This window comes from Nyctibius grandis, chromosome 25 (assembly GCF_013368605.1).
Source record: "Nyctibius grandis isolate bNycGra1 chromosome 25, bNycGra1.pri, whole genome shotgun sequence".
Classification (NCBI taxonomy): domain Eukaryota; kingdom Metazoa; phylum Chordata; class Aves; order Nyctibiiformes; family Nyctibiidae; genus Nyctibius; species Nyctibius grandis.
The window spans coordinates 729,535-742,991 of NC_090682.1; the positions used below are offsets into that span (position 1 = coordinate 729,535).

Genomic DNA, 13,457 nt, shown 5'->3' on the forward strand with positions numbered 1-13,457 from the left:
TTCCAGCCCAAATTGCCAAATGAGGTTATAAATAGCGTCCTTCTGGGGTTTTCTTGCAATATCTGAAGTCACTTTATAGCAGCGTTTGATTTTTATGGCAGTCTTCGGGCAGTTGGCTTGAGTCCTGCTTCTACGTAGCGTAGTCATCAGTGCAGGGTTGGCTCTTGTCTGAAGGGTTGACACGTTACTCGTTGCTGTTGTGGTCATCAATGCAGGGTTGTCTCTTCTCCGAAGGGTCAACGCGTTACTTGCCGTTGCAGTCATCAACACAGGGTTGGCTCTTCTTTGAAGGGTCAATGAGTTACTCATTGCTGTTGTGGTCATCAACACAGGGTTGGCTCTTCTTTGAAGAGTCAGTGTGTTACTCATTGCTGTTGTGGTCATCAGCGCAGGGTTGTCTCTTCTCCGAAGGGTCAACGCGTTACTTGCCGTTGCAGTCATCAACACAGGGTTGGCTCTTCTTTGAAGGGTCAATGAGTTACTCATTGCTGTTGTGGTCATCATCACAGGGTTGGCTCTTCTTTGAAGAGTCAGTGTGTTACTCATTGCTGTTGTGGTCATCAGTGCAGGGTTGGCTTTTCTCCGAAGGGTCAATGCGTTACTCGTTGCTGTTGTGGTCATCAACACAGGGTTGGCTCTTCTTTGAAGGGTCAGCATGTTACTCATTGCCGTTGTTTAATAACTGCTCAAATAAATCCGCGTCAGTAAATGCTTCATAACTGTGGTTTGTTGGGGAAGCAGAACATCTATTTTCAAGATCTTTCCCTGCGAAACGTCGCATTTCCTGAAACTGCATTTTCCATGGAAGACCTCCATGACTTTTTTTTTTGCTGCACGCCAAGCGCAGACATCAGTAATAACACCTTGTACCGAGGCGTGCAGAGCACATGCAGCTCGAATCTATCACAGCCTTACTGCAGGCTATTAATAGTTTATTAACTCCATTTAAACTCTGCCTAAATGCTCCTGGTCTGCCAAGTGTCTCTGCATAGAAATTATTAAGAAAAGAGGTTGTAAATCAAATTATGGAGTGGTGCTGGGGCACGTTTGCAAGCCACGCCGTGCCCTGCGTAGCCACGTCTCTGCAAATATCATAGAATAATAGAATCATAGAATGTCAGGGGTTGGAAGGGACCTCTGGAGATCATAGAGTCCAACCCCTCTGCCAGAGCAGGACCAGTCTAGGGCAGGTTACACAGGAACGCATCCAGACGGGGCTTGAAAGTCTCCAGAGGAGACTCCACAACCTCTCTGGGGAGCCTGTTCCAGTGCTCTGTAACCCTTACAGGAAAGAAGTTCTTCCTCATGTTGAGGTTGAACTTCCTGTGCTCTAGCTTCCATCCATTGCCCCTTGTCTTATCACAGGGCACAGGTGACAAGAGGTTGCCCCTTTCCTCTTGACACCCAGCCCTCATCTATTTATACACATTAATCAGATCCCCTCTCAGCCTTGTCTGCTCCAGACTAAAAAGCCCCAGGTCTCTCAACTTTTCATCATAAGGCAGGTGTTCCAGTCCCTTCATCATCCTCGTTGCCCTCCATTGGACTCTCTCCAGTAGATCTCTGTCCCTCTTGGACTGGGGAGACCAGAACAAAATATCCATGTGCGTCTTCACGTGCAATATAATATTGGTGAATTTTGGGGCTGTGCTCTCTTTTTCCATAAGGATTGAAGCATCGCTGGAAAAAAAAAATGCTCCCTAGGAGGTCGTTAGGGAAGTGATCGTCCCTCTGTACTCGGCACTGGTGAGGCCACACCTTGAATCCTGTGTCCAGTTCTGGGCCCCGCACTTCAAGAAAGATGTTGAGGTGTTGGAGCGAGTCCAGAGGAGGGCGACCAAGCTGGTGAAGGGTCTGGAGGGTCTGACCTACGAGGAATGGCTGAGGGAGCTGGGGTTGTTTAGCCTGGAGAAGAGGAGGCTCAGAGGTGACCTTATTGCAGTCTACAACTACCTGAAGGGAGGTCGTAGTGAAGTGGGAGTTGGCCTCTTCTCCCAGGCAACCAGCGATAGGACAAGAGGACACAGCCTCAAGCTTGGCCAGGGGAGGTTCAGGTTGGACATTAGGAATCATTTCTTCTAGCAAGGGTCATTAGCCATTGGCAGGGGCTGCCCAGGGAGGTGGTGGAGTCACCATCTCTGGAGGTGTTTAAGAAAAGCCTGGTCATGGCACTTAGTGCCCTGGTCTAGTTGCCATGGTGGTGTCAGGGCAGTGGTTGGACTCGATGATCCCAGAGGGCTCTTCCAACCTGATTGATTCTGTGATTCAGTGATTCTGTTTGAAGCAGCATTTCTTGCTGAGCCAACCCAAAGCCTGGGGTTTTGCGTGAGCAACCAAGTTTGCAGGGATGAATATTTGAAGCCGATCATCTCAGGGTAAGGGGAAAGCCCCAAATTTTAGAAATCTATTCCCATGACAAGAACAGAAGAGTTTTTCCAGCTTGCTCCTACCTATGGAGAAACTCAAAGTTTGGGGATGGCGAAACAGTTTCTGCTACTGGAAGATCTTGTGCCCCAGAGATGGGAACTTACAATTTATATTTGCATTTATTGCTGATACACGGCAAGGGGGGATCCCGTCATTTGATCTCAATAACTCCCTTCCTGCCAAACACGGAAAAAATACTTTGAAAATTCATTTTATGCCCCTCTTTTCACTTCACTGTGATGTTTCTTTGTCTCTCGTCGGTCCCTGGGTATCGAGAGTCAAGCCGGGACATTAATATTGATGTGGACCTCGGCTATAAGGAGCTGCATTTCTAAGCATGTCAGCAGCGTATAAATACTATCACCAGGTAATTAGTGAGCATCAAGCTGAGTTTGGATTGAGCGGGGCTTGGTGTCCTACTTTTGGTGGTTTTTTTCCTTTTTTTGCACTGGATTGTTGGGGTTTTGCCCCGAGTAGGAGTTGAAGAAATGGAAATCCCAGCTCGGGAGCACCTGGATGCTCAATGAACCAGAAAGAAGCAAAACAGACAGGAAAAACTGGCAGAAAAAAGGTCTCCCAGATTTTTTTCCTTTTGCAAACCTGTATTTGAAATGCAAAATCGCTTCCAAGTTTCTTATAATTTTTCACCCCTTTTTTTTTTTTAGTTGCTTGTATCCCTTCTTGCTGGGGTGGGGTTTCTTGGTTGGCGATTTCTCTTCCTGTTGCCCCACTTTAATTTTGCTCCTGTAAAAGTTTTGAAAAGCTTCAGTGTTGCCGAAGGGCAAATGCAACTGGGTTGCTCTGGTTGGATGCAGCTGAAAAATGGGTGCTCCTTGCGTTTCCTCGCTCTCCAGCCCTTTCTGGATGGGGGGAAACCCTTTTATTTTATTCTTTCCCCCATGCCTTTCTCCCCGGTAAATACAAGAAGGATTTTTTTCATCCAGAGACGAGGAGAAATCCTGGAGTCATGGCTTTGTCACCAGATTCTTCCCTTTATCCCATAGCGGGGCTTCGATTGAAACATCGTGTGAATAATTCAGGGGCGTTTTGCATCTTTTATACCTCTGAACTTCCACTAACAGGGATTTTGAGATGCTGCTGCCTGTGAAATAGCGTCTGAAGGTGAAAAACCCCATGATTTTTCATGAGCTAAAAGGGACGTGGTTGGGAAGCAGGTCTTTGGCCCCGGCGTTTCCCTGCCTGGAAGGAAAGTGGGGAGGTTTGGGGTTTGTGGGGAGCCATCGGGTAGAGCACTGGGGTGTGCTGCAGCTGGGGGGAATCATTGTGTCTCACTGCTTTTGAGGGTAGATCATTGTGTCTCACTGCTTTTGGGGGTAAATCACTGCATCTCACTGCTTTTGGGGGTAAATCACTGCATCTCACTGCTTTTAGGGGTGAATTATTGTGTCTTATTACATCGGAGGGGTAAATCACTGCAGCTCACTGCTTTTGGGAGTAAATCACTGCGGGTTACTGCGTCAGGGGCTGTAGGTCACTGCACCTCACTGCTTTTGGGGGTAAATCACTGCAGCTCACTGTTTTGGGGGGTAAATCACTGCAGCTAACTGCTTTTGGGGGTAAATCACTGCAGTTCACTGCATCTCTGGAGGTCAATCACTGCGGCTCACTGTTTTGGGGGGAAAATCACTGCAATTCACTGCTTTTGGGGGTAAATCACTCTGCCTCGCCCTGGGCTCACTGTATTTGAGGGTGAATCACCGTGGCTCGCTGTATTTGGGGTGGGGTAAATCACTGTGGCTCACTGTATTTTGGGGGGGGGTGTAAATCACTGTGGCTCACTATATTTGGGGGTGAATCACTGCACCTCACTGCGCCCAGGAGGGCAACCCCAACTTCTTGCCCTGCTCTGAGCCATCCCCATGTTACTGCCCCCACCCCCTTTGTTTTATTGCAGCTCAGTCGCTGGCTTTGCCTCACCGTGGGCGTGTTTTGGGTCAAATCTTCCCATTTTCAGACCTCTTCATTGCTTGAGGCTTTTAATAGGTTTGCTGGGAGGAGGCGCAGCCTCGTTAGCAGTGCGCTAATGGGAGCAGGCCTGTATCGAGGAGCGAGTCCAGAGGAGGGCGACCAAGCTGGTGGAGAGTCTGGAGGGTCTGACCTATGAGGAACGGCTGAGGGAGCTAGGGGTGTTTAGCCTGGAGAAGACGAGGCTCAGAGGTGACCTTATTGCAGTCTACAACTACCTGAAGGGAGGTTGTAGTGGAGTGGGAGTCGGCCTCTTCTCCCAGGCAACCAGCGATAGGACAAGAGGACACAGCCTCCAGCTTCGCCAGGGGAGGTTCAGGTTGGACATTAGGAAGCATTTCTTCTCAGAAAGGGTCATTAGCCACTGGAAGGGGCTGCCCAGGGAGGTGGTGGAGTCACCATCTCTGGAGGGGTTTAAGAAAAGACTGGACATGGCACTTAGTGCCCTGGTCTAGTTGCCATGGTGGTGTCAGGGCAATGGTTGAACTCGATGATGCCAGAGGGCTCTTCCAACCTGATTGATTCTGTGATTCTGTGATTTGGGAGCTTTGGGAAGCTCACAGAGGACTTTTCCTTTCGGGCCTGTGCGAGCAGCCACATGTGGGCTTTGGCAGGGCGTCTGCGTCAAGCTGCAGGAAAAGATTTTAAATTCCCAACTAATTTCTTTTCCGCCAAACAAATCTTCAGAAGGGCCTTTCCTCACAGCTGCTGAGCCATTTAATTTATCGGACTCATTTACAGTTTGTGATGGGACCGTTAATAGCCTGATGTGGGGATCAACATCACTTAGACGTGGAGGTTGCTTTCTTCTTTCTTTTTCTTTTTTTTTGGCCTTGTGGGTTTTCATTTCTTGTGAGATTTGCCCCCAGAGGCACAAAGCTGTGTTTGGAAAACGTCAGCTTCGTCTCCCCGGCCCCTTTGTCATGCCGGGGCGGCTGGGGCTGAAAGCGCAAACCGCAGCCCACCCATGGGGACGTGCTGCCCTGCTACTACTTAACTGCTTCAAAGTACCTGTCTGTGATATGAAACATGCCGTAAAATGAATATATTCCAGATGTCCCTGCAAATTCCCTTTGCCTTTGCCGTCCACCTGAAGGCGGCCAACGCGGCGAGGCTCCTCGGTCCCCGCTGCCTCGCTCACTGCCCAAACAAACGGGATGGTGGCTCATTTAGGGTTGTAGTTTGGGGGGGTGGCCATCACCGGACCAGGGTGATGCCCCCAGCTCCTGCCCAGTGCAGTGTGGGGTGAGGGATGCAGCCAGTGAGGTCCCAGGAGGTGATCGTCCTCCTTGGGACTGGGGAAGGTGGGGTCTCCGGCCTTGGGTTTTGGGGGGATCTTCATCCTCGTGGCTGGTGGGGGTCTCTCTCTCCTTGGAAGGTCTTGATTCTTGGGTTGGAGGATCTTCATCCTTGGAGTTTAGGGAATCTCCATCCTCAGGATTGGGGGGATCCCCATATTTGGGGTTAGGAGGATCTCCATCCTCGAAGTTTGGGCATCTCCATCCTTGGGTTTTGGAGATCTTCACCTGCACAGTTGGGCGATCATCGTCCTTGTGATTAGGGGGATTCCTATCCTTGAGTCTGGGAGGATCTCCATCCTTGTGTTTTGTGGAGCTCCATCCTCGAGGCTTGGGCGTCTTCACCTTCAGAGTTGGGGGGGGTTTCCATCTTTGGGTCATGGGGATCTTCTTCCTTTCATTTAGGGGGGAATCTTCATCCTTGGGGTTGGTAGATCTCCATCCTTGGGGATGGGGGATCTCCATCCTTGAACATTCTCCATCCTCAGGGTTGGGAGATCTCCACCCATGGAGGATCTCCGTCTGAGGGGGGAGGACCTCCATCCTGGATGAAACCCAGACCTCCTCCATACCACAACACTCACCTTATGTAGGAGCCATGGTGGGTCTAGCCAGTCTCATACCCTTGGACAACTACAGTTTTGGGATGATGAGCAGAGCAGGTTCCTTCCTTCCAGACAGCTCAGCAAACATGACCTTAATTTATTTAAAAGCTCCACAGAAAACATCTTGGGGTGTGTGTTTGCTGTTGAATGGGGTATTTCCAGGAGACATGAACAACAATTTCTTTGGTATGCTCTGTATTAGGTCCTAGTTGGTTGGGAGGACATAGAAAAACTGGAATAACGACGGTGTAGGAGGCAATGAAGTAGGTACAAAAGCTAAAATTACTATTCATCGCTAATATGTTGCATGGCACTAATTAATTTTTAAACAGCCTCACTGGGGACCTCATTGCTAAAACATGATGTTTTCTCCTCTGGCACCATAACTGTTAACTCAAAACAAAGCAGAAGAAAGCCAGAAAGGATGAGGAACTGCAACGTCCATCAGACAGCATCCGAGCCGCCTGCTTGGAGGGGATTTCTCTGATGACCAAATCCTGCTGCTGTGCCTTGGGGGGAGGTTCTGTTCCACCCCTGAAAGAGGATTTTTTGGGGGGTGGGGAGTCAAATCCAGCTTCCCTGGAGTGCAGAAATGTTGACCGAGCTGCGAGCACGCTGGGAGCAAAGGGAAAAGCTATTTTCGGCTCTGCTCTCACCTGTCTCGCTTTACCCGAGTGTGGCTTTCCGGAATATTTTTAGCCGTGTTTTATTACTTGTCTTGCAAGCCTCAGTCTGCAGGAATTATTACCATTGCACTCACTCACACAGAAGTTATTTAATTCAGTCTTTGGAAGCGCTAAGAACAGACTTTCTTGAACATTTTCGTTGTTGCTGATGTCTAGATCAACACCTAAATATATTTATTTGACGTTTTCCATCAAGTGATATATGGAATATTGCTCCTAAAATGGCCAGAGCTGGAAATGCTTTATCTTCCATTTATGTTTAATTATTCTTTAATTATTTGGACATTTTTCTCACCACCACCTTGAATCCACCTATTAATTCCAGCCTTTTAAGTGTCGTCTTGGTTGGACTCGATGATCCCAGAGGTCTCTTCCAACGTGATTGATTCTGTGATTCTGTGATCTTCTACAAAAGAAGGGGAATTTAGCAAGCTTCTGCAAAGCTGTTTAAAAAAACATCGTTTGGTGATTTTATTTCCACCCCTTTTTTCTTCAAAATTAGGAAATTTCATGTCTCGGGGCAAATCTTCCCTGCCGTTCTCCAGGGCTTATGGTACCAGGATCTAGCCTGAACCAGGTCAAGTGTAAAAAATTACATTGCAATCATATTTTTTGCTGTTGAGGAGGGGTTTTGCCTCGTGCCGGTAGCAACCCCGGGGTCACGGAGGGCTGCGACCGAGGGGAACGCGCGTGCCCCCAGACGGGGCGATTTCAGTTTCCATATGGAAAAGGGATGTGGCATCTGGTTTCACTCCCAGCAGCTGGCAGCTTGAAGCCTGTGTTTTGCGTGGTGCAGAGTAAAGAGAAAATAAAGTGTTGAATTGTTTGGCATTATCAAGGATTTCTGCTCCCCAGGACTCCTGCATAAAGAGATGGAAATTTGAGCTGTTGGAGCCAAGAAACACACAGAAGTATATGAATTTATTACATTTTATCTCGTTCCCCTGCAAACAGCGCTGGAAATGTCAAAAGATCATTGATTGTTTCATCGTTTAGAAAGAATTTTTGTTTTCTAGTTGTAATTTCTTTTGATGCACGGCTGTGGGGAAGGAAGAGAAATTGGAGCAGGAGATGGCAGGTTGAACGTGCAGGTTTGTCTGGCCATGGAGCTACACGCATTTAAATTTCTCACATCCCGGGTTTTTAATTTAACAAATGTAATTAAGGCTGGGGTAGGTACTCAGATTATTCATTTACTCCAGATGGAAAAAAATTAAATTGAATGCAAATTCCGTAATCAGACATGAAGTTGAGGATGTCGGACGTGATGGGGAAGTGTCAGCACATTAATCGGACCGCTTTCCCTAAACAGCACCCAAATCTAAGAGCCAGGGATTATTTGAATAATTGAGGTGGCATTTGATAAGATATCTGATTGCTGATATCTCCTTAAGACAGAGCCCTAATTGTAATTCGCCATCAAGAAGGATTAATCGGCATAACAGGGTGCGCTGGGAATAGTGTGGTGTCAGGCTGCCTCCCTTGAATTTTGGTCTTTTAGTGAGGGCTGCCATGCCCAGGGAAGGTGCCAAAGTGATTTATTGCTTCTCCTGTTACTTTATACGTGAGCCAGGAGATCGTCAGGTAGTGAGGCTCGTCTCCGGTGATCCAGGCATCCAAGGCTGCTCAAGTCCCAGCAGCGTTGCCCATGGCCTTGGATGTTGGGTCTGTATTTTGGAGGTGCCTCCCATCATTGGAGAAGGATGCATCATTGCATTTCAGTGTCTCTTCTTTGGGTCTTCAGGGCACAATTAAACCCCTTTTCTCTGTAAAATGGAGATGAACTGTCCCGACGTCAGCAGAAGACATTGTTAGGGGACCACGACTCCATCCACAACATTGGTCATCTGATGGGACCCAACCTTCATACTCTTGGAAAGCCATTGGAGGTTGATCGATGTTGACTCCCAATTCAGTCTTGGCTGGGGTAGCAAGAGGAATTTCCACTTGAGCTGACAGCAGATACTTGGTTGTAATCATAGACAGCTGTTCTTGCATTTCCAAAGCAGTTGTGCATTCCCATAGGAGAAATAACATTTCTGTAGAGTCCTTTTCACTGCCAGCACCGTTTGTTCCTCTTGAAACCAGGCATGACAGGGTGGGGAGATACGGATGGACTTTGCTTCTTAAATCCCACACCTGAAGTGCTATTAGAAAGGATTTAAAGTGGTGAAAATGCCAATTTAAAAAAAGTCTATCTGTGTTGAAGATCCAGACTTGTAAGCAAATAATCGTTGTGGTCTTTCTCACCCTCTCTATCTAGCAGCAAATGAAAAAAGAAAAGGCAAAAAGAGATGAAAGAGGGCAAAGGGATAAAGCTTGAAAGGTTTTTTTTTTGAGAGCATGAATATTTTGAAACAAAATGTAAATGTAATACCCAAAAAAAAGTATGTTGGGGAGAAAATATTCATGAGCCCTACTGCAATCATTGGGTTGCCCAGCAGTGAAGAGGATGGTTTGTATTTCTCCTGTCTCTTCAAGTAAAGCCAAATGTGGAGATTTCTTATTTCTTCTTTTTTTCCTACCATCCCACCTCCTCCTGTGGCTATATGCTAATATCCACTCCTGTTAATTGGTGCATTAATTGTCTCGGTGATGTGATTTTAGCCAAGTTCTGAGCGGTGCATTCGCAACCAGAAAGGCGAGATTTCCCCTCCAAAAAAAAAAACCCAACCAACTTAAATCACTTGAGATAAGTTGGGCGTTATCTTAAGGTTGTAAATTGCTTGTTTGCTTCTCCAGCTGGAGCTGTTAATTCAGAACAATTAACGCGCCATTTAAAATGGAGACGAAGCATATGGAGGTGGTCCCAGGGAAAAGAGCCTGTTTGGGATGGAGAACCCCAGTGTTTGCAAAATCAGATGGATAACTCCAGTTTGGCTTTCTTTTGAGATTCCGACAGGCATTGTGGGGAATAACACAAATACCTGTGAGTTTATCCCCCCAAAACGCCCGTTAAACGCTAAGTTGAGTGATGCTCAAAGCAAGAGCCAACTGGATCTCTAGACCCAACTAGAAATAAAGCCCTGACATTCATTGCTGGGATGAATTCACTGTTGAGAGATTGCTGTCACCACTCCGTCCATCCTTAAAATATTTCTCCTTGATGAAGAAATAATGAATCCTAAAGTGAATCCTAAAATAATATCTAGGGTTTTTTTGACAAGCCCCCTTTGCAGTGCCACGAAATGCCGCTCTGGTCGCCTTTTTTTTTGATGAAGGTGAAGAACAAAAGCCTAAATCTGCAAATAAACCCCAAAATACCCCAGCAGTGGGTGAGCTCAACCTGCTTAAAATATTTCTGGGCCATGGAGCAAAGAGGTGAGCTCCTTGCTTTTACGCAAGGACATAAAGCTCTCTATTAGACTTTATGGGATGCTGTGTAAAATACTGCAACAGTGGAAGATGTTGCATTTTTTGCAGACCAGGGGTGGCTTATGGGATGGTCCATCCTTCCTTCCATCCTTGCATCCATGCATCTTTGCATCCATACATCTGTGTATCTGTTCATCCATGCATCCATGCCTCCGTTCGTCCATGCATCCACGCATCCATCATTTTTGGTCATGTACCTCTGACCATAATTGCACATAAATTTTATTAAAAGCACCCAAGAATTTCTGTTTCACATGAAGAAAAACCACAAATCCAACTATTTTCCCTTGAGCCTTTATAAGCATCAGCGTGGCCCAGCATGTAGCAGATTTTTGCATCCCCCTGAAATGATGGGAAAAACGTGCTTTTCCATCCCAAAGCCAGCACCAGGATTTCAGTTTCGGGGACCCCCCAAAAACTGCGTCCGCCTGAGCTGCGAAAGCCAAGCAGGTTGTCTTTAAGAGCTTTTTCTGCAAACCTTTTCCACTTCTTCCCCCATCTGAGGATGGATGGGAGGCAGTATCAGCAAATCTGAATAACTAATCAGAGTCCTCATTAACCCCCTGCCGAGATGCTCAAACATTCACTTTGCTGTTTGTGAAGCAGAGGAAAAAAAAAAAGGAAAAGAGAAAAAAAAACCCTCACAACCCACCCTGCATTAAAATTGATGTGTTATTAATCCCACTGTTCCAGACTTCACGGGTACCGAATTTTCCTCCATCTTGCCCGAGGCCGAGCAGTATGGTGCCGCTTCTACGGGGCACTTTGACTTTCCATTATTTATCGGCGTGGCGTAGCGAGGCTGCTTTTGTTCCCCGGGCCCAGATGTGCGCACATGTGGGCGGCCGGGAGGGGGAATGTCCGATATTTCCATATGTGCCCGCTTTCAATAATGCAAATCGCCTGTAGCAGAGCTCCACCGATGGACTTCTCTCTCCCGGACTGCGTTTTGCAGCAAAATGGCTTTGCTTTTGCAGAAATATTGTGTGTATTGTGTGTTGGAGCGAGTCCAGAGGAGGGCGACCAAGCTGGGGAAGGGTCTGGAGGGTCTGACCTATGAGGAGCGGCTGAGGGAGCTGGGGTTGTTTAGCCTGGAGAAGAGGAGGCTCAGAGGTGACCTTATTGCAGTCTACAACTACCTGAAGGGAGGTTGTAGTGGAGTGGGAGTCGGCCTCTTCTCCCAGGCAACTAGGATAGGACAAGAGGACACAGCCTCAAGCTTCGCCAGGGGAGGTTCAGGTTGGACATTAGGAAGCATTTCTTCTCAGCAAGGGTCATTAGCCATTGGCAGGGGCTGCCCAGGGAGGTGGTGGAGTCCCCATCTCTGGAGGGGTTTAAGAAAAGACTGGACATGGCACTTAGTGCCATGGTCTAGTTGACATGGTAGTGTCAGGGCAATGGTTGGACTCGATGATCCCAGAGGGCTCTTCCAACCTGATTGATTCTGTGATATGGACATGTCTTAAATCTTTTCACTCTCTCTGAGCAAGGATGGGGTTAGTGCATCAACAGGTTTAACTTGTGAGACTTTCATTCTTAGAAGAATTGTTCTTTGCACCTTCGAGCATCCCCAATATCAAGCCCCAGCCCTTACTCAGAGGCTGGAGATGCTACAGAAATCGCACCGTGGGGGCAAAAAACCCCAATGAATCAAAGGTTTTTCTTGCAATAATCCTCATTGCAGATGGCAGCGGGTGTTGCCAAAGCGCTTGGAGAGTCATGATCGCCACCTTGGAGCTCCTTAAAGAGTTAAACTGAATTTGGAGCTTTGATTTCTGCCTTTAGACTATTTTTCACGCGTACAGGGTTTCTTCAGTTGTCCCCATGGATGTAGAGTTTGGGGCCAGTACAGTTTGCTTCTGGGCGTAGCGTGGCATATAAAAATAATTCAGCAAAAACCAGTGGCGTTATTAGGGATTTCACCATTTGTGGTTTCCACTTAAGTCAGAGGAGTTGGCATTAAAGGTATTAAAAAATGATAGTCACAATTAAACAGCATTGATGTGATGAAGTTGGAAGCATCATGATCTGCTTATGTTGGAAACAAGGTGACACGCTGGGAAAAGCCTTCTTGCTTTAAAATCCTAGACTTTTTGCAAAAATCATGGATTTTCTTTTGCTAAATGCCAGCTTTATTAGCATTCCCTTGCACTTAATTAAGTCTGTATTAACAAGGATGCCTTTGGCTTTTTGCAGCGTGGATAAAGGCTGAGGGCCCGGGATGCTGGGTTCCCATCTCCGCCGTTGGATGTTATTCAGGTCAAGTAAATCAGGATTTAAGGCATTTTTGGGGATTGATTAGGGAATTTGGGGGGATTGATGGCTCAACCATGAGTGCCCGGGACACCATGTATCTTGCTGGCTTGCGTTGCCCGCGGTGGAGCATCTTGAAGGAGGCATCTCCTCCATTCCCTTTTGAGTCGGGAGGACTTCAAAGGCCTCCGCTAAACTTCAAAGGATGCCTTTTGAAGTCACTAGAAGTGTGTGTTGGCTCAAAAAGACTTAATCTCCCTCTGCAAGGGTGTTCAAGGAGATGTCCCCAGTGAGATTGGCTCGTGGTGCTCTTTGTGATAGGGGCGAAAATGGGATCTTCTGTGCAGAAGCTGCACAAGCCTGTATTTTTGTCCTACACGCATACAGTATCCAAGCCCTCAGCCCTGATCACCTCCAAGGATGAAGATCAGTCTACCAGAGCTTTTTTAGTACTGGCAGAGCCTGATTTATCTGCTCCTTTTCCTCCATTTGTCATGTTTTGTTCACATGGTGAGCCCAGATGCAAAAGTCTTTCCCACGAGATGGGAAAAAGTCTTAACAGGGATGAAGGATTGCTGCAAGACATAAGCTTTTTCATCACGTTGTCAGGACGAATCCAATGCAAATCAAGTCCCCGGTTCTTGATGCGTATTTGGTGTCAGCCTGTGTATGCTTTTCCAGTGCATGAGCCCGTAGGTCCTAATCGTAAATATCCGTAAGGATATTTCAGGTGCTGCTGCGGTGGAAGAGTTGTGGACTCAAGTGCCTTCTGAGCGTTTAGCATAACCCAGATTAGGTCTCTCAACCTCTCGGCAGGACCTACACTT

The 13,457-nt window shown here is 47.2% G+C and overlaps 1 protein-coding gene across 8 annotated transcripts in view; it reads left to right on the forward strand.

The window, feature by feature from the left end:
• Positions 1 to 13,457, forward strand: part of PKNOX2 (PBX/knotted 1 homeobox 2) — a 104,198-nt gene that overhangs the window by 47,464 nt on the left and 43,277 nt on the right. Inside the window, exon 2 of one of the 8 annotated variants that reach the window (XM_068418189.1) lies at positions 6,519 to 6,579. The exons of 6 other annotated variants lie outside the window; for them this stretch is intronic. The gene's annotated coding sequence lies outside the window, so the exon portion shown is untranslated. Of the gene's footprint in view, positions 1 to 6,518; positions 6,580 to 12,618; positions 12,637 to 13,457 lie in introns of those variants that run through there. One more of the 8 variants, XM_068418190.1, reaches the window with a different exon arrangement.